The 20,125-nt window shown below is 36.9% G+C and overlaps 1 protein-coding gene across 3 annotated transcripts in view; it reads left to right on the top strand.

Moving 5' to 3' along the window:
- Positions 1-20,125, top strand: part of lrfn5a (leucine rich repeat and fibronectin type III domain containing 5a) — a 132,956-nt gene that overhangs the window by 25,473 nt on the left and 87,358 nt on the right. The window contains exon 1 of one of the 3 annotated variants that reach the window (XM_051723076.1): positions 6,185-7,035. The exons of the other annotated variants lie outside the window; for them this stretch is intronic. The gene's annotated coding sequence lies outside the window, so the exon portion shown is untranslated. Of the gene's footprint in view, positions 1-6,184; positions 7,036-20,125 lie in introns of those variants that run through there. 3 annotated transcript variants of the gene reach the window in all.

The following is a 20,125-nucleotide window of genomic DNA, read 5'->3' as shown; positions in this document are numbered from 1 at the left end:
ATGACCTGTCACCCACACACACACACACACACACACACACACACACACACACACACGCACACACACACATAATGGTGCGGCTATCCTTATGAGGACTCTCCATAGACATAATGATTTTTATACTGTATAAACTATAGATTCTATCCCTTAACCCTACCCCTAAACCTAACCCTCAAAAAAAACGTTATGCATTTTTACATAAAAAAAAAACATTGTTTATTATGTTTTTTAATCGATTTGAATTATGGGGACACTAGAAATGTCCTCATAAACCACATTTATAGCATAATACCCTTGTAATTACCAGTTTGTAACCTAAGAAAATGTTCTCATAAACCACACAACATCCCCCCCCCAACACACACACAATGCTTCAGTCATGTTGACATTAAATCCCTTCTCAGCCCTTTGGTGATACCCCTGACCTTTCCATCATTTCATGGCCAGCAACAGCTTTGTCTCATCAGCATACTTTTTTCTTAAAGAAATACTTCACACAAAAGCGAAAATTATGTCATTATTTATTCACACTCATGTCATTCCAAATCTGTACGCTGTTATTTTTTTGTGAAACATAAAATAATTCACAGAGCAAAAAAAAAATACAAATAAAAAAATTAAAAATCCATGTCCATATCCATGTTGTGCACTATATTCCAAGGCATCAGAAGTTATACAATATGTCTGTGTGATGAGAACAGAAAGACAATTAAACTGTTATTCACCAATAAGCTCTCCTGTAGCAGAAGCTCCCAAATACCCTTCTCATTCAAAGTGTTTAGTTTAAACGGTAACTCATGTTATAATGGCGCAAATTGTTTTTTGCACGTCGTAACCAATTGCCGTTAGTTTAAATACGCAAAATGGAGGATGAGATTTCTAAATCCTAGTGGAATATAAATGCTTGACAAGCATACCTAATACATGAACACAGACAACCTCAGCCTCTGTATTTTTTCCTTTTTTGCTCTATTCATACTGCATACAATCAGAACTAGTTACACTCCATCAAAGTCATTAGCATCCTCTCCCTACCTTTCTAAAAACAGAATATTGTACTTTGCAAATGCATGGCATGATTACAAGTGATGTAGTCTCAAGAGAGCAAAAACTTACATCAGCAGCGAAAGTGAATGTGCATCCCTCAGGGTCTACACCAAAGGAGTTTCATTCCCTATGATGATGTGAAGATATAGCACAAAAGATTCCAGGTCACGCATGTGCGAGAAGATACACGTGTGTGATGTGTAGAGAATAGTGCACATCTGTTTTTGAATAGAGAAATAAAGTATTTTAATTAACATATTAGTCATTAAAGAAGAGACATGGTTTCAAGGGAAATAAAATAATTACATATTCTTTCCCTTGTACCAAACGTAGACTTACAGACTCACAACAATGGGCAAACATAAAAAAAGGGATCTTGTATATCTTGAGTGGATGGATGGATGGATGGATGGATAGATAGATAGATAGATAGATAGATAGATAGATAGATAGATGATGGAAGGACGGACGGACGGACAGACAAATAGAAAGATAGATAGATGGATAGACAGATAGACAGATGGATGAATGGATAGATGGATAGATACATTTTGGCATTGATTTTGAAAATATGACTGATCATGCAAAAAAAAATTATCATATGAAGCAATTTATTATCACATAGTTGTTTGGCTCCTTTTTAAATCATATTGATAACAGAAATCACCCAAATGGCTCTGATCAAAAGTTTACATTCCCTTGAATGTTTGGCCTTGTTACAGACACACAAGGTGACACACACAGGTTTAAATGGCAATTAAAGGTTAATTTCCCACACCTGTGGCTTTTTAAATTGCAATTAGTGTCTGTGTATAAATAGTCAATTAGTTTGTTAGCTCTCACGTGGATGCACTGAGCAGGCTAGATACTGAGCCATGGGGAGCAGAAAAGAACTGTCAAAAGACCTGCATAACAAGGTAATGGAACTTTATAAAGATGGAAAAGGATATAAAAAGATATCCAAAGCCTTGAAAATGCCAGTCAGTACTGTTCAATCACTTATTAAGAAGTGGAAAATTCAGGGATCTCTTGATACCAAGCCAAGGTCAGGTAGACCAAGAAAGATTTCAGCCACTACTGCCAGAAGAATTGTTTGGGATACAAAGAAAAACCCACAGGTAACCTCAGGAGAAATACAGGCTGCTCTGGAAAAAGAAGGTGTGGTTGTTTCAAGGAGCACATTACGATGATACTTGAACAAAAATTAGCTGCATGGTCGAGTTGCCAGAAAGAAGCCTTTACTGTGCCAATGCCACAAAAAAGCCCGGTTACAATATGCCCGACAACACCTTGACACGCCTCACAGCTTCTGGCACACTGTAATTTGGAGTGACGAGACCAAAATAGACTTTATGGTCACAACCATAAGTACTATGTTTGGAGAGGGGTCAACAAGACCTATAGTGAAAAGAATACCATCCCCACTGTGAAGCATGGTGGTGGCTCACTGATGTTTTGGGGGTGTGTGAGCTCTAAAGGCACGGGGAATCTTGTGAAAATTGATGGCAAGATGAATGCAAAATGTTATCAGAAAATACTGGCAGACAATTTGCATTCTTCTGCACGAAAGCTGCAAAAGGGACGCTCATGGACTTTCCAGCATGACAATGACCCTAAGCCATAGGCCAAGTTGACCCTCCAGTGGTTACAGCAGAAAAAGGTTAAGGTTCTGGAGTGGCCATCACAGTCTTCTAACCTTAATATAATCGAGCCACCCTGGGGAGATCTCAAATGTGCGGTTCATGCAAGACGACCAAAGACTTTTCATGACCTGGAGGCATTTTGCCAAGACGAATGGGCAGCTATACCACCTGCAAGAATTTGGGGCCTCATAGACAACTATTACAAAAGACTGCACGCTGTCATTGATGCTAAAGGGGGCAATACACAGTATTAAGAACTAAGGGTATGAAAACTTTTGAACAGGGGTCATTTCATTTTTTTCTTTGTTGCCATGTTTTGTTTTATGATTGTGCCATTCTGTTATAACCTACAGTTGTATATGAATCCCATAAGAAATAAAAATAAATGTGTCTTGCCTGCTCACTCATGTTTTCTTTAAAAATGGTACATATATTACCAATTCTCCAAGGGTATGCAAACTTTTGAGCACAGCTGTAGATAGATAGATAGATAGATAGATAGATAGATCGCATTATCCTGCTGAAAGAGGCCACTGCCATCAGGGAATACCGTTGCCATGTGTACATGGTCTGCAACAATATTTAGGTAGGTGGTACATGTCAAAGTAACATCCATATGAATGCCAGGACCCAAGGTTTCCCAGCAGAACTTTGCCCAGAGCATCACACTGCCTCTGCCGGCCTGCCTTCTTCCTATGGTGCATCCTGCTGCCATCTCTTCCCCAGGTAAACTATGCACACTCATCAGACCAGGCCACCTTCTTCCATTGCTCCATGGTCCAGTTCTGATGCACATGTGCCAATTGTAGGTGCTTTCGGTGATGGACAGCGGTCAGCATGGGGACTCTGACTGGTCTGAGCTGCGATGCACTGTGTGTTCTGACACCCTTCTATCATGGCCAGCTTTAAGTTTTTCAGCAATTTGTGCTACAGTAGCTCTTCAGTAGCCTTCGCTCCCCACGTGCATCAATGAGCCTTGGGCGCCCATGACCCTGTCACTGGTTCACCGGTTGTCCTTCCTTGGACCACTTGTGGTAGGTACTAACCATGGCATACCGGGAACACCCCACAAGACCTGCCGTTTTGGAGATGCTCTGACCCAGTCGTCTAGCCATCACAATTTGGCTCTCGTCACTCAGATCCTTACGCTTGCCCATTTTTCTTGATTCCAACACATGGAATTCAAGAACTAACTGTTCACTTGCTGGCTAATATATCCTACCCATTGACAGGTGCCATTGTAATGAGATAATAAATGTTATTCACTTCACTTGTCAGTGGTTTTAATGTTGTGGCTGATCAGTGTATATGGAGTGCAGGGAAACAACTGGTCACTATTTTATGGAGCATCCTGGCAACAAAGTGAATAGTAAATTGCCTAGGCAATCAACCAAGTGAAAAAGTCAAATACCTGTCAAACACTAGTCAGGCATGTACAAATTATTTTAAAGAACACATGGTGACCTTATGCAAAAGAAGTGGGTGCATCATTTACAATTCTTAGACCGTTTCATGAGGACCCCACTATGTGCCATTACTCTGAAATATGGTGTCAAAGAAAAGTTCAAACACAACAGCAGACAGTGCTATAGGGGTGAGAGGGGACACATCTTACTTCCCCTTTGTCACATCAGTTTCTTTCAGACACGAATGGACTTGTCTGGAGAGTCGTTATCTTCAGTGCACCTAGCAAAAAATAAATAAATAAATAAATAATAATAATAATAATAATAATAATATATATATATATATATATATATATATATATATATATATATAGATATATATGGACATATGAAACAATATATTACATTGTAAGATTTTTCAGAAAAAAATATTAATTATTATGAATAATGAATATAATATTACATTTTATATATTATAAACACATTATAAATGTATACATAATATTATATAATTTATATATATTATTATTATTAATATTAATATTTAAATAAAATAATAGATTTGTATTTTTAATTAATTAATTATTTATCTTTACTTTTAGTTATTTGTTGAATAACAAAGTAGGCTATACAAAAATTGCATTATTATTATTAGTAGTAGTAGTACTATTAAACAGCTATATGTAAGATCTAAATGATAATTACAAAATACACAGCAATAGACACAAATGAATCGCTTGATCTCGGGAGGCTATGCTGTTGCTGTCCACGGTGCTGAATCAACACAACTAAACACCAAACAACGTAAAACCAATTCAGCACTTGCGTTTTGTGAAAACAGCCTATTTAAACTGATATATATAATCATGATATATGTTTTAATGCATTCCGTATGACAGTGACAACGTCATATCAGTTTAAATAGGCTGAGTTTTCACAAAACGCAAGAGCTGAATCTATATTGGCAGCTGAAATGTCAAGCCATACATAACGAGTGGCGTTGACGCTTTTATTGGTTTACATTACATTTATGAGACGCTTTTATCCAAAGCGACTTACAGTGTACTCATTACAGGGACAATACCCCCGGAGCAACCTGGAGTTAAGTGCCTTGCTCAAGGACACAATTGTGGTGGCTGTGGGGATTGCACCAGCAACCTTCTGATTACCAGTTATGTGCTTTAGCCCACTATGCCACCACCACTTTTGATCGCACGTTATCGATCTCCTGTCCCTCAGAACACCAAAACGACCGTGGAAACGATATTACAGAGGCAGCACCTTAAACGATATTGAAATAAACCTTTATAGCTTAATAAGTTACATAGGTTCATTTACTTCCATAATTGCTTGCAGTGAATTCAGAGCTTGTAAGTAACACAATAACAGGACGTTCAGACTGAACGCGTTTTTGCGCTAAACAGCTAGAAGCAGCGTCACTAATAGAACGGAATGCAGGTGTCTCGAGACGCGTTTTTAAAAGTTGAAGTTTTGAAACTTAAAAAGGACAGAACGCAGATGTCTCGAGTCTCGAGACGCGTTTTTAAAAGTTGACATTCTACAGAACGCGGCGCTCCTGCGCGGGACGCTGAAAAAAAATAAAAAATAAAAACTAAAATAGACACGGCGCAACGATCAATGTCGTCCTCTAGCCTTGCACATGTTTACAAAGAAAAACTACTGAAAAATCCGTGACGCGTTCGGTGTGAAGGGACCCTACATTCCAGAACTCGGAACAACGTAACGTTTGTTCTTAATCCTAACCATCTGGTAGGTCGTCGTGGACGGGGTTTGGCTGAGGTAGAAAATGCAGCTATGGAGTTGAACTGAGAGTATCTTTACTGTACTGTTCTTTCCCGTTTTCGTCCCGTGGGATGCATCCTTTATTTTTTTTATTTATTTTTTTTTTTTTAATTAATTTATTTTTTTCGTCTTCGAGCCCTAAATCAACAGCACTTCTCACTGAGAGGCGCAGAGTGAGACCCCGCGAGCGTCAGTCTGAGCCAATCCGTGATCACTTCCTGCGTTTTTCTCCAAACAGCAGGGAAGAGAGAACAGCCGTCACACATATGATCGCAGTAGCTCGCGCAAAACTAGTTTGTTTAAACAGCTCTACCGTTATAATGGCGCGAATGAATTTGAAGAGAGTTCGTGAGGAATTTGCTTTGTCTACCCAATTTATTGGCATTTAAGAAGACCTCACTTTAGGTTTTACGTTCTGTGCCTGTTATTTCGACTTATTAGAGACATTTCGAGTTCTTAATTCATCTTCAGCCCGATGTGGAGAGCGTACGCGGTCTGAGGAGAAGGTTGAAGGGTGCGTCAATCATGAGACCTTTTGGATGGAGGGCACGCGAGGAAGACCATCAGTGACTGTGTGGATTAACTCGGTGTGGAGGAGGCAAAGCGGGGGGAAGGACTTGTAAAGGTGGGGCGGTAAGAAGCTGGTCTCCCTGCTGAGATCTGATTTGAGTTCTCGGGAGCAACCGGCGTTTAATGCGGACGAAAGCTCGCGCTCGAGCGAGGTGCGTCGACGGGCGGGAGGAGAATGGCACGGGCTTTAGCTCTTCATAGGAGAAAACAAGTACTTGGCTTTCTTAAAGGAGCGTCAGGCACATTGCGCACAATTTTTTGACTGTTCCTCAAAAATCCTAGTTGGCTTTTTTGAAGGGATATCAACCCATTACCTCGAACGGAAAAGAAAACAGAAACGAAAACTACTGGATTTTAGAGGCTCTGACCGAAGACTAACAGATGGTTTTGGATATGGGCTTTGCGGAGTTGGATGCCTTCATTTCAAGCACACCTTTGCTTCAAGATAATTTAGTGTGAACCAATGGAGCACAACGGACCAGCAACATGGGAAAATATTACTAGTGAGAAAATTCGGTTCCTTTGACCCTCGGTGCTTGAAGCAGGACTGGCGTTCCTACTGCGAGGTAAACTTTTTTTTTCTGTCAGAATATTGAATTGCATGTAACATTGAGCTGTCCCTTCTCTTGTTCGGTCAGGATATCGACCTCCTTGAGGAATCGGTGCCAAAAGCCTTTTTTCAGAGGGTCCGGACGTCTTTGGCAGACATGGAGCAGTTGGTTGGGTTTGGTTTGTTTTTTAGGCGTAGGACAAGGTCATTATTAGGCTATGTATCTAAAGAAGTAGAACATATTTCTTACTCCCAAAATTGGGAATAGACTACCCAAAAAATTTTGTTTGGGAACGAAGTGCGTGGAAATTGTGGGAAGATAACAATGGGCGTTTGTGTCATAAAACGCATTGTATAGAACCTCAACCTCAAACATACAATATATATCCATAATTTGCATTTGGTCTGAGTGGTTGTATAGTACAAATAATGGGATGGATGGGTTTGTGTGTGTGTGTGTGTGTGTGTGTGTGTGGTTGCTGTGCGGTGGAGGGGGTCGTTAACGCAGACACACTTTCACTGTCTCATTGTTGTGTTGGAAGACTAGATGTAAATCGGTTCTGCTATGTGCACCCACATCCTTAATCTGCTCTATTCTAAGTAATGGTGTCATTATGAGTAACATTATCTATGTCATGAGAGGCGTTTTCGTAAAGCATCGACTGGCAAAAGCAATGAAGTAATAGTCTTAAACATTGGCAGAGATCCAATCAGTGATAGAAGAGGCGTTACCCAGTCATAGCTGCAGTTTGTTTTATATCATTTTGGGGGGTAAATGTATATAATCAAACGGTTGGATCTTTGAGACTATAATTTTTGCATTCGAATTTTACCCCCAAAGTGGCTTTTTAAACTCGTAGTCGTTTGTGTGTGAAAACGAGTTGTCCTCGTCCTCGGTTAATCGTTCAACATATTATTTTAATTATGAACTTGATGTGTGCAGCGATAATATTATATATAAGACATGAACTTAAGGAGCAATCTGCAGTCTAGTGTCTGCAATGGTCTCTGGATGGCACTAATAGGCTATTTATCTCTGAAAATATTTATTTTTCGGATGTTTGAAATGTGTGCTGCTCTTTAATTATCCTGATCAACTTAAAATAAGAAGAGTTTAAGAAAGATATTATCAAAAATTATCACTAGTCTATTTAGACTTTTACATTATTTGTCATGCACCTGAAATATTCTGTACTGCAATAGGAACAGGTATAATTAAAATGTAAAATAAGTTTAAGTGTTATTAGCAAAACCAAAACCTTCCAAATATGTCCAAATATGCTGTATTTTGTTCGATCTTGAGCATCTGCAGCACCTTTTCTGCTGGCTGGTGGTGCTATAATTCAATATATGGCGCACAGAGCAGCGTCTCTCAGGATGGGGGTCTGGAAAACTATGGTTTACCATGTTTACAAGCCAACATGTAAGGAAAACGTGTCAAACTTCACATTACTGAATTCATTTTACCGTGTACTTCATGCATAAGTAGCCTAATGCTGATCAAGTGCATAGTTTTAATGTGTAATTGTTTTGTGGAGCTGCTTGTAAATACATTTTGTTGATATTATAATAGTGATTAATTATGGAAACATTTAATATGTGTAACACACTCAAATGTTAATATTACATAACAATGAATTGAGCACAAGTGATTCAGCACCATGGGCAGCTCCTAAAACTCTTATGTGCTGTCTGGCCTGTTGGATCTGGTGCCAGGATGCCAGAAAGTCCTTCAGACTTGTTTAATTACTCTTGCTGAGCTTATACCCATGTTATAATGAGATGGAGCCAAGAAGCCAGCAAGAGCGCTATGATTCCCACAGCTTGTGTGATTGTCTGTTTGAATAAGGAATTGGAAAGGGCACAGAAATTATCATTACTGCCCTAAAATTATCACATCCATTCATTTATTTGGCAGTTCAGAGAAAAATTGAGCTTTCCTTAAATTATGCAACTAGCAGGCTGCAATTACAGCATAATAGTCCTGGAAGGTTGTATTTGATTTATAAAGGCACTGTTTAATATAAGCTGCATGTTTAAGGCATGTGTTATCAATATCCTTTCAGAAAGAAGAAAACAGTGAAGACAGTTGCCTATATGGGTTGTGACTTCGAATTAGGGGGACATTTAACTGTGCTGAGATAGTGAAACCTAATGTGTCTCTGTTTACTCATATCTGGAGAAGCAGCCATATCATTGATTTGTTTTGTGTATGTTACTTGTTTAAAGGAATATTCCAGGTTCAATACAAGTAAAGCTCAGTGGACAGCATTTGTGGCATAATGCTGATTACTACAAAAAATATTTTTCAACTACTCCTTACCTTTCTTTTTAAAAAAAACAAAGTTTCAGTAATGCACTTAAAATGGAAGTGAATGGGGCCTAGTGTTAAAGGCAGAAATGTTAAGTTTATAATTTTATAAAAGCACTTAAATTAATTCTGTTAAAACATGTGTATTATTTGAGCTTTATAATTGTTTAAATCATCGTTTTACGGTCATTTTAAGGTTTTAGGGTTACAGCATTATGTCATCATCATGGCAACAAAGTTGTAAAATTTAATATAAATTTACACAGAAAATATTAATAAGCGATTTTATCACACTAAAATCATGTTAACTCAAAAATTGTTTACAACTTGTGGCTATACTTTTGAAACAGAGAGTATTTGATTGGACCAATTCACTTCCACTGTAAATGCAGATTTTTTTTTTTTTTTTAAGAAAAGGAGAGACAAGTCGAAATACATTTTTGTGGTAATCAACATGCTGTCGATTGAGCTTAACTTGTATAAACCTGGAATATTCATTTAAAATACAACAAAGAGAAACCTTATTTGGGATGCAGTGTGCAAGCAAGCTATAGTACATTTATGGTAAGTTGTATATTCAATAATTCCTACATCCAATACTCCATCTTCTATGGGCATATTTGATGTCATGGACTGCAAGGACAAAGCAACTCTTTCAGTCAATCATGCATGTTGTTTTCTGTGGGAGATTTGTATTTTGTGTCTGCTCTGACTGATATAGAATATATGCAGGTCAGGGTTGCCAGCTGTCTAACCTCTCCCTGATTTCAATCGGCTCATACATATGAATTAAATGCAATAAGCCAGTGACACAATACACATGAATGGCCAAAGGTCAAAGAAAGATTAAACACGGAAAATCAGGCCAAAACCGAACCTACAGCACATGTTCTTCCCCCACTAACTTTAAGAGATACTGCAGAGATATATAACATCTTTTGTCCATAAAAGCTTTAATGGAATTATTTCTGCAAAAATTAGACCTCGGATCCCCCAACGTATTCTTTAATTACCAGTTTGTGTAGGTCCAAAAAACCCACAATCCATTCTGCAGTTTCTCTGCAGATGCTGTGAGGCACTACCTCAGTCTTCAGGATGCAATTTTTTGAGTCGCAGAGGACTGGGATGTAAAAAAGCTTTTGGGCAGGTGTTCAGGACAAATTTGGAAATAGAAAGGAATTGAAACAATTCCAGTAACAGCCAGATTTTGAAGCAGCACAAAATCACAACAGAGCCACTGTGAGGTCATAAGAAGCTCTAAACATTCTCAGTGTCGGTTTCAGGAGAGCTGGCATTCGGCAAAAGGGAGAGCGAGGTTGTTGTCAAAGTGACAGGAGAAGGCGATGAGGTAAAATGGCAGAGGTTCGAGTGGGAGTCACATTAGGAGGTGTTTGTCTGTGATAATGAGCTGTCACATGATGCACCGGTGCCATATTTTGATCTGGCCATCCTGCTGCTTTAAGCAAGAGAAAAGTGACAGCATGTGTGTGTAAAGGCCAATGAGGCTATAATACCATTAGTTACGTGTATTTATGTTGGGAGTGGATGCTTTCTCTTGTGTTCAGTGTAAATATGTGTTAGTTAGGACTCTTTTTCTTGAACTAGACAAAGGTAGATGTGGCCTGTTCTCAAGACTGTCTGGGACATGGGAAAATGATTATGAATTAGAAGCCATCAAGTGTAAAATATAGGGAATAAATCATCAGAAGGAAGAGGAAGTGATAAAAAATGAGTTATCAAAACTAATAATATTGTAATGGCATTATCAAAACTCTGGCGGATTCCACACCATTTCCTTCAGCTCAGATGAGACATATGGACTTCACAAAGCATGCTGATAGAGTACAGTGGAGGCTGTATAAGGATGTTCAAGAGCACAGGTGTTCTGTATGTTTATCATATATTCAAAAAGCATATTTCATGTGCCACATCTACATAAGTGAAACTCCATAATTAAAATAAGAGAAAAACATATTTAGCAATTTTCATTTTGAAAAGCCTATTTTTAGGAACATTAAAGGAATATTAAAGGTTTAATATAAGCTAAGCACAACTGACAGCATTTGTGGCATAACGTTGATTACCACAAAAATAAATTGTGACTTGTCCCTCCTTTTCTTAAAAAATAAAAAAGCAAAAATCTGCATTACAGTGAGTCACTTACAATGGAAGTGAATAGGGCCAATCCGTAAATGTAAAAATACTCTCTGTTTCAAAAGTATAGCCACAAGACACATTATGCGTGTTAACATTACATAAAATCGCTTACCAAGATTTTCTGTGTAAAGTTATAGCCAATTTTACAACTTTGTCATCTTGACGACATAATGCTGTAAACCCTGTAATTCTACAAATATTACAAATTAAACAATTTTACTGCTTAAATAATACACAAGTTTTTACAGAACAATTAATGTAATTGCTTTTATAAAATAATAAGCTTCACATTTCTGCCTTTAAATCCTCCAAAAATTGGCCCCATTCACTTCCATTGTATGTGCCTCACTGTAACCCAGATTTTTTGGATTTGTTTAAAGATAATGAGGAACTAGTTGAAATTATTTTTTACTTTTGTTGAACTCTGAATATTCCTTTAGGATTTTTTGCATGGAGACATTATTTTCATGACAACTAAGAACATTTCCCCCTCAAATATTCTCATTACTGTAATGCGAAAACCTCACTCTCACTCATTCAGTGCTTGAAGTGGAACGATACTGGTGCCGGTACTCTTTATCGTGTTCCTCCTTAAGGCGTGGTCACACATACCTTTGCACGGTGGAATTCCACGGGCGATGAAATACAGTCATCTCAATGGGAATCCACGTAATGGACTGCCAGTGGTGAAGAATTTGTCATATGAACCTACACTTCGATGTGTAACTGTGTATGTGTGCACACATGCAAGCATGATTGTTTGTGCACCCAGGGCCAGATTAAGGCCATCCTTGTTGTTGATGGCTCTTCCTGTATATCTGTAATCTGATCAGTTCAGATAAAATCAGGCCACCTGCTCAGATGCACTTCCTTTCCTTGTTGCTTGCATGTGAAGTGACTGAGATATGTACACGGCCAGTCACGGTTCATTTTGTTGTTACGCACCATCATGTTACTACAATAATAGACCGGTGTGCAACACAGTGTCATTTAAACAATCCACATATCAGAGACGCGGCAGACGCGTTTTAGCTCATGTTAAAGTGCTCACCTGTTTCATTCTCTCTCTCTCTTCTCAACAGTTCCCTGTAACTTTTAACTGTCTTGTCTAATGATAAAAAGGCAAACATCAATAAAACTAATATCACATACAGTCTGCAAATATGCGCATATCTCGTTTAAACAGATGTAATAAACCAACTTCACAAAACTTCAGAAGATCCAACATCCTGTGGAATGCTCATAAATCTTCCTCTGAAGCATATATTCTATCAGCTTCTCCTCAACAGTTCCCTGTAACTTTTAACTTTCTTTTCTAATGATAAAAGGCAAATATCAGTAAAACTTCTATTATATACCATCTGTAAATATGCAGATTTCTCATTTAAAAAGATGTAATTCATGAACCTCATGAAAATCCAGCGTTTTATTCCCGTCGAGCGCTCATCTAATATTAGGGCTGCCCCCTGATAGTCCATCAAACGTTAGTCGATGAGAAGAGTCTTTGTCGACCAACTTTTGATTGGTCAGTTGGTCGCAGGAAAAACAAAAACTCTGCAGGAAACTGACAAACACCGGTATTACTGCTGGTTGGAAGCTAGGTGGTACTATGGGGTAATTTTCATTAAGAAGGTTTAGGGTTAGGCCTTCACAATAAAGCAAGACACCTTGATTTCAAACTTTGAACTTTATTTTTTTATTTATTTAACTACAATTTCAAATGAAACTGGAAAAAAAAGTGCATTTAAAATGTGTGTTGTTCAACTATTTGAAAGATGGCTTTACAACAGTTGTCAACATCTATCTCTCTCTCTCTCTCTCTCTCTCTCTCTCTCTCTATATATATATATATATATATGTCCAATTACATCGGAAATCCCCGGGCTGAGGGATCGGTGAATATTCTTGCTTTAGTGATTTTGCATTGAAAATTAAATTAATTTATTTCAAAAACGAAAAATTTAAATCAAATACATTTCTAAATTCAAACTGCACTCCAAACGAAAATCTCTTACAGGCTGCAGAGCTGCGTTCACAATGAACTGCTCTGTGGAAATAAAGTGAACTGAACTCAAAGCACCTCCTGAGCTGAGATGTCTGAGGTCATTTTCAGCACTCACAGATGATACTGTTCTTGCAAAAAAATAAATTAAATAAAATTCAGAAGACAGAAACAAGGAAAGAGTGAGAACCTTTTACATGCTCACGAGACTGCACGCCTCCGTATCAGCACGTCATACATGCACATAGACGGCTTTTCTGTCATCTGTTCTTAATATAATAAAGTGTGTTTCTTCAAGCGTGTGTCTGTGTGTCTACAGGCAAATTATTTGTAATATTAATTTGATAATAATAATAGCCTAATAATAATAATAATAATAATTTAATACATGGGAAAACGAGCCAAATATCATCTTGACATCGTCAAAGGCATCAGCTATTGGCGATCACTCTGACCATCGTTGATCCCCGAGATCATCGTCTGTCAGCACAACCCTAATGTCCATTTCTCTCTATAAATTAACAAAATGCTCAGACAGTCTCCTTGCTGGTTTTTCCGACACATTCAGAATCATTACAGCTTTTGCCGGTGTCGCTGCGACTCGCTTCGTGCGTGTGCTTGTAAAATGTTTATTTTAAAGACTCATTATTATGGTTTAGTATTTCTTTGTAATGTAGAACAGTGTTAGCAATGTTACTTATAACATTCTTTCTCAGCCCTGGAACTCAAACCATTTTCTGATGCCCCCCAGTATATATATATATATATATATATATATATATATATATATATATATATATATATATATATTATTTAAGTAATTAAATTAATATAATAAATGTGCGACTAGTCGACTAATGGCTTAAATAGTCAACTACTAGTCGACTAGGAAAATCTTTGGTCGGGGGCAGCCCTATCTAATATCTTCCTCTGAAGCACATATTCTATCAGCCAGAATCAAAATTTCAGGATCAGGATCAAAAGTTCCTCTAATAATTCACAAATCATGACGGTCAGTCCGTGACAATCCAAGTAGGTGATCCAGGCCGTTTAAACTGTCAGGAGATTGCTGCTTGCACTGGATCTGCAGGAGCGCGTGAGAGCAACTTCAAAGTAAAAGCGCTTCACGTGTGCTATAAGTAAATGTCTTATTCACTATGAACTGTATGTACAATTGGTTTGATGCAGTCTTTTGTGAGAAAATAGATTACTAATGTGCACATGCCATCCATGGTTGCTGGACTACTGTGTGTGCTGTTATATCCTTCTTCCTAATATATTAACAATTACTACATGTGCAAATAAATTAAAAAAAATTGATGACTAAACAGAAATCAGAAGAAACTGCTATATACCATTTAAAATACAATATTATTTTAGATTCTTTTTTTATTTTTTTTTAATGTTTTGTGTGAAATTGAGTATATAATTTATAGTAAATATGGTGCTAAATAAGAGTTAATTAATTTTTAGCAGTTTTATGTTTCTGTTATATACTGTATTAAATTGTGTGATATATCGGCTTGTATCGGCCACCCTGCACTCTGGATATTGGCATTGGCCATTAAAAAAACATATCGGTCGATCACTACATATTACCATTACCTTCCACTTTTGAATGGATTAAAGTGTATATTATCCATAACAAGAGTAATAGAGCACTTAAAATTAGCCCATGCATCCAAAATGCACACATTTAAAGCAGGGTACAAAATGTAATTTTTTTGCCCACCTGCCACTGCGGCCCAATTTTACCAGCCATTTTTATTTTCAAACATATATTATTTTATTTTATAATATAAAATATAACATATAATACAATTGGGTGGCGGATGCTTATTTCTTACCCTGATTTAAAGGGATAGTTCACAAAAAAAAAAAAAAAAAAAAAAAATTCTATCATCATTCACTCACTCTAATGTTATTCCAACCCCATTTGACTATTTTTTATTTATTTATTTTTTTCTTTCCATTTAACACAAAAGGAGATGTTAGACAGAATGTTAGCCTTGTCACAGATTGAAGGATAGGACCCAAATGCAGGAAGGAAAGTATAAGGGCTTTTATTAGAAAGAACAAAATACGAACCAAAACTCTCACAAAGGAGAGGAACAGCAAAACAGGGCAAAAAACAAACTAAAAGATAAACAAAGACAAGACCAATCGAAATTCAGAAACTGACTGGAGACAAGACTTGAATACTAGAAACTGACAAACTTAAAAACAATCTAGCACACCACAGAGCACGAGAGGAGCTTAAATAGAGGAGAAAACAAGGCGATAACAAGGAGGGCAGGTGAAACAAATAAACTAATAATCAGACAGATTAAAAGGCAAATGAGAGGGCGGGTTATCACTGAAGACAGACACAAATGCACAAGGGAATGAGAAAACACAAACCCAAGTGCATTCACACAACACGAGACAAAACACAAGTGCCTGGACTCAGCCACAGAGTGAATAAACCAAACCAACCGAAGTGGCTGAATCCGGACACAATACACAAAACAGACAAAAAAAACATGTCAGGGCTCTACCACAAAGAAAAAAAAAGAAAAGAAAAAAAAACTAAGGGCAGAACCCTGACAAGCCTCTGTCACCATTCACTTTCATTAATAATTTCTCCATACAATGATGACCTTATTCATTTTTGAACTATCCCTTTAAGCTTTATTATCTGAACAGCACTGCATATCTGGACTGGAATGGTTTATAAGAAAAACATTCCTTATTTTCTTTCTCTAATCTGTGTTATGGGGGCTTTGAACAATGCCACTCACTGTCTAATCTGTTTGCACATATTGGTCTCATATTTACATGGTGAAAATGGGATAAGTATTAGTGTTATGTGCTGGAAAGGAAGTGAATCTGAGCGGGTGGCCTGATTTGATCTGAACTGATCAGATTACAGATATACAGGAAGAGCCATCAACAACAAGGATGGCCTTAATCTGGCCCTGGGTGCACAAACAATCATGCTTGCATGTGTGCACACATACACAGTTACACAGTTTTTAAACGGATCGGGTATCGGTGCAACAAGCCCGATCCAAATCCGATACTATGTGTTAGTCATGTTCGTTAATGTCAAGCTCCAAAAATGACATAAAAGAAACATTAAAACACCATTAAAGTTGTTCATATGACTCGTGCATTTTATTCAAAGCCACTTGAAGACATGCGATAGCTCTGTGAATCGCAATAGGCTGTGAATAGTACTTTATATTTTATAGTAATATAGTATACACGCGCAGTGCTAGCACATTAGTGAGTGGTGCTGCTCTGTTGACACACACATAAGCACACGCAGCCCTGGGTGATTCACTCGCGGCTATTTTTAGCCTTCACGCAGTGCACAATATTTGAGCACTACTCACGAACAACATCTCAAATGTAGATGCTCAATAGTTCGGTTCACTTATAATATGCATTTAGAACGGCACCAGAGGTGCATTTTACCAGAATTTGAATAAGAAGCTAATTAAACAACGGTGAACTTGCCTACAAACAGACACATACAGGAGTTCCTGGAGAGTTTAGAATTTCAAAATAAAAGCGTGAGGGTTTAAAAAGTGCACGATTTAAATATATTACTGTTGTATTTAAAATTAAAAGTCAATAATAATAATATTAATAACAATTTATTAGTTTTATAATTATTATTATTAATGTCATCAGTATTTGTTTACAATTTATAACAATATTTAAGTTGAATGGGTTCCAAAAAATAACTGTGTGAATGAAAAGTGGACTGATGTCTTACAACTAAATTGAACAAAAAAGAGATCTGAATCCTTTAAAATCCAGATGCAAGTTGAAACATTAATAAAAAAAATTTTTTTTTTTAAAAAAACACTGGTTTCTTTTCTACTGAAGACTTGAAGATTGGAATTACTGTTATGTCCTTCTCTCTTCCCCATTCTTCTCCATTACTGTATATTCTCGCCATTAACATTTGATTTAATGTGTAACAATTTTTTAGAGTACTATACTGCAATATGTTTGAATTGATATGAAGTGTTGTATTTATAATGTTCATTCTAAAAGTGAGGGAATTTTTTTCAGTGGGAAGGTGTTAAGTAAGTAAGCCATTCGTAGGTTGATTTTTTTTCAAAAACTGTAAACTCTGTCTCTGTTAGCTATAAAAATTATGCTCTGTTTGTTTGAACGTCTCAAAGCACTTGACTCGAGCCATCTTTTGCGGCCGCGTTATTATTTCATCATCAAACATATATTTATCAATAACCTTTCAAATGTGCATGAATTGTGAGGTGTTCCAGAGTGTTTACGGTAGCTCTTTGTATTGCTAAAACACAGCACAGTTAGAGAGGGAAATAAACTGCAACAGGATTTAACGAATGAAATAAACAACAAAGAATATCTGAGCATAGCTTATGTTTTATGAGAGCGGTGATCCGTCAGTGCGTGCGTCCATAGAAACAGTATGTGCACACAGGCACGGTCTGTCAAGTCATTTTTATTTGTATGGCACTTTTCACAACACACATCGTTTCAAGGCAGCTTTACAGGAAATCATGCATTAAAAAATAAAATAAAAATGAAACTGTAATATCTGTAATGTCTTACATTGATCATTGTGTAGTTTGATTAAATATGATTGTAAAATGCGTATAGAAATTAAATAATTATATAATAATTGTATTTAGAACCCATGTGAGCAAGCTGAAAGCGACTGTGGAAGGAACACAAAACTCCAAAAGATGTTGGTTAATGGAGAAAAATAACCTTGGAAGAAACCAGGCTCACTGTGGGGCCAGTTCCCCTCTGGCTAAACAACATGAATATAATGCCAATATTAGTTATTTATGTGCAGTGCAAGTTATGGTTTTAAATTTGTAAATTAAGTAAGCGTTTAGGTCCAGTGTTTTAAAAATAAAAATATTTTTTTATGAACTTTAAGATTAATGACTAATGTCTTTGGAGTCCATCCTGGATTAACTGCAGAAGTTCACATAGATGCATTGTCCTTTGTTAGCTGGCCAATGAAGGCTTTTGTTTTCTGTCCCAATACCCCCACTTGCGGTTTTGGTCTCGCCTACTTACCCACTTGTCATACGTATTTCCGGTGTTTGGCCACTAGTGTGCAAGTAGATGTAAAGACTGCGAGTGTGTGGATGACTTTTGATTGCACGTTGGGACACTCGTAGACTTAATGATGTTGGTGCTGGGTGCAACAACTGTTTTGTCTTTTCACTCAGCTGAAGACTGATTGTTATTGGTAGCAGTGACTGTTATAGCCTATTTAATAAATAACTGAAAATTGTACCCATCTTTTCATTTATTTATTACACTGCTGGTTGTTGGAAGTGTATTGTGCTGTAGAAAATATGAAAGTAAATTTTTTTATAATGTTTTTACTGTGTGAAAATAATTGTAAAAGTTAATTATTTTTACTCATTTTGATTTTCAATACTTTGCACATTAAAAACTGTTTAACTGTAAAATTGCATTGTCCATAATTGCTGTAAAATATTAAATATAAGCAATTTCTTTCTACTTTGTTTCTCAATAAACTGCATAAAACTTAAAAATAAAATAAAAACTTTATTCTATAAGCCTGTGTGATTCATTAATAGCTACTAATACAAACCATTTAAATTATATGCTTTGACGTGTCATTTATATAAGACAACCAAAGACTGCTTTACACAACTTGATGGTTAAATTAGGTGTATGCCTGGCTAAATAGATGAGTCTTTAGTCTAGACTTAAACTGAGTGAGTGTGTCTGCATCTCGAACATTGTTAGGGAGACTATTCCATAGCTTAGGAGCCAAATATGAAAAGGATCTACCTCCTGTTGTGGATTTTGATATTCTTGGATTTATTAACAAGCCAGAATTTTGTGATCATAATGAACGTGATGGAATATAGCATGTCAGAATGTCACTTAAGTACTGTGGAGCTGGACCATTCAAAGCTTTGTATGTAGTCAACAGAATATTAAAATTAATACAAAATTTAACAGGTAGCCAATGTAGCGATGATAAAATTGGGCTAATATGATCATATTTCTTGGTTGTAGTCAGCACTCTGGCAGCTGCATTTTGAACCAATTTAAGTTTATTTATTGAACTTGCTGGACATCCTCCCAGTAATGCATTACAATAATCTAGTCTTGAGGTCATGAACGCATGTTGTAATTTAGCAATATTTCTCAGGTGGAAGAATGCTGTTCTACACACACTGGAAATGTGATTTTCAAAGGACAGATTGGTATCAAATATAACACCTAAGTTCTTTGCAGAAGACGACGACGTAACAGTACATCCATCGAGAGTCAAATTATATTTTAGCGGCTTATTTTTAGAGGTTTCTGGTCCAATAATTAGTACCTCTGTTTTGTCGGAATTGAGTAGAAGGACATTTCTGGCCATCCAATCTTTGATTTCATTGATACACGGGAAGATAGAATTGTGAATTTTCGTTGGGTTTAGAAGAAAAATAAAGTTGGGTATTGTCGGCATAACAGTGGAAACTTATTCCATGATTCCTGATAATATATCCCAGGGGAAGCATGTATAAGGAGAAAAGCAGAGGTCCTAAAACTGATCCCTGTGGCACTTAACTTTTGTTTGATTTGACAATTCCTCGTTTACACATACAAAGTGGTAGC

The sequence above is a fragment of the Myxocyprinus asiaticus genome, chromosome 17, assembly GCF_019703515.2.
Source record: "Myxocyprinus asiaticus isolate MX2 ecotype Aquarium Trade chromosome 17, UBuf_Myxa_2, whole genome shotgun sequence".
In the NCBI taxonomy this organism is placed as follows: Eukaryota; Metazoa; Chordata; class Actinopteri; order Cypriniformes; family Catostomidae; genus Myxocyprinus; species Myxocyprinus asiaticus.
This window is presented reverse-complemented; position numbering and strand designations above follow the sequence as displayed.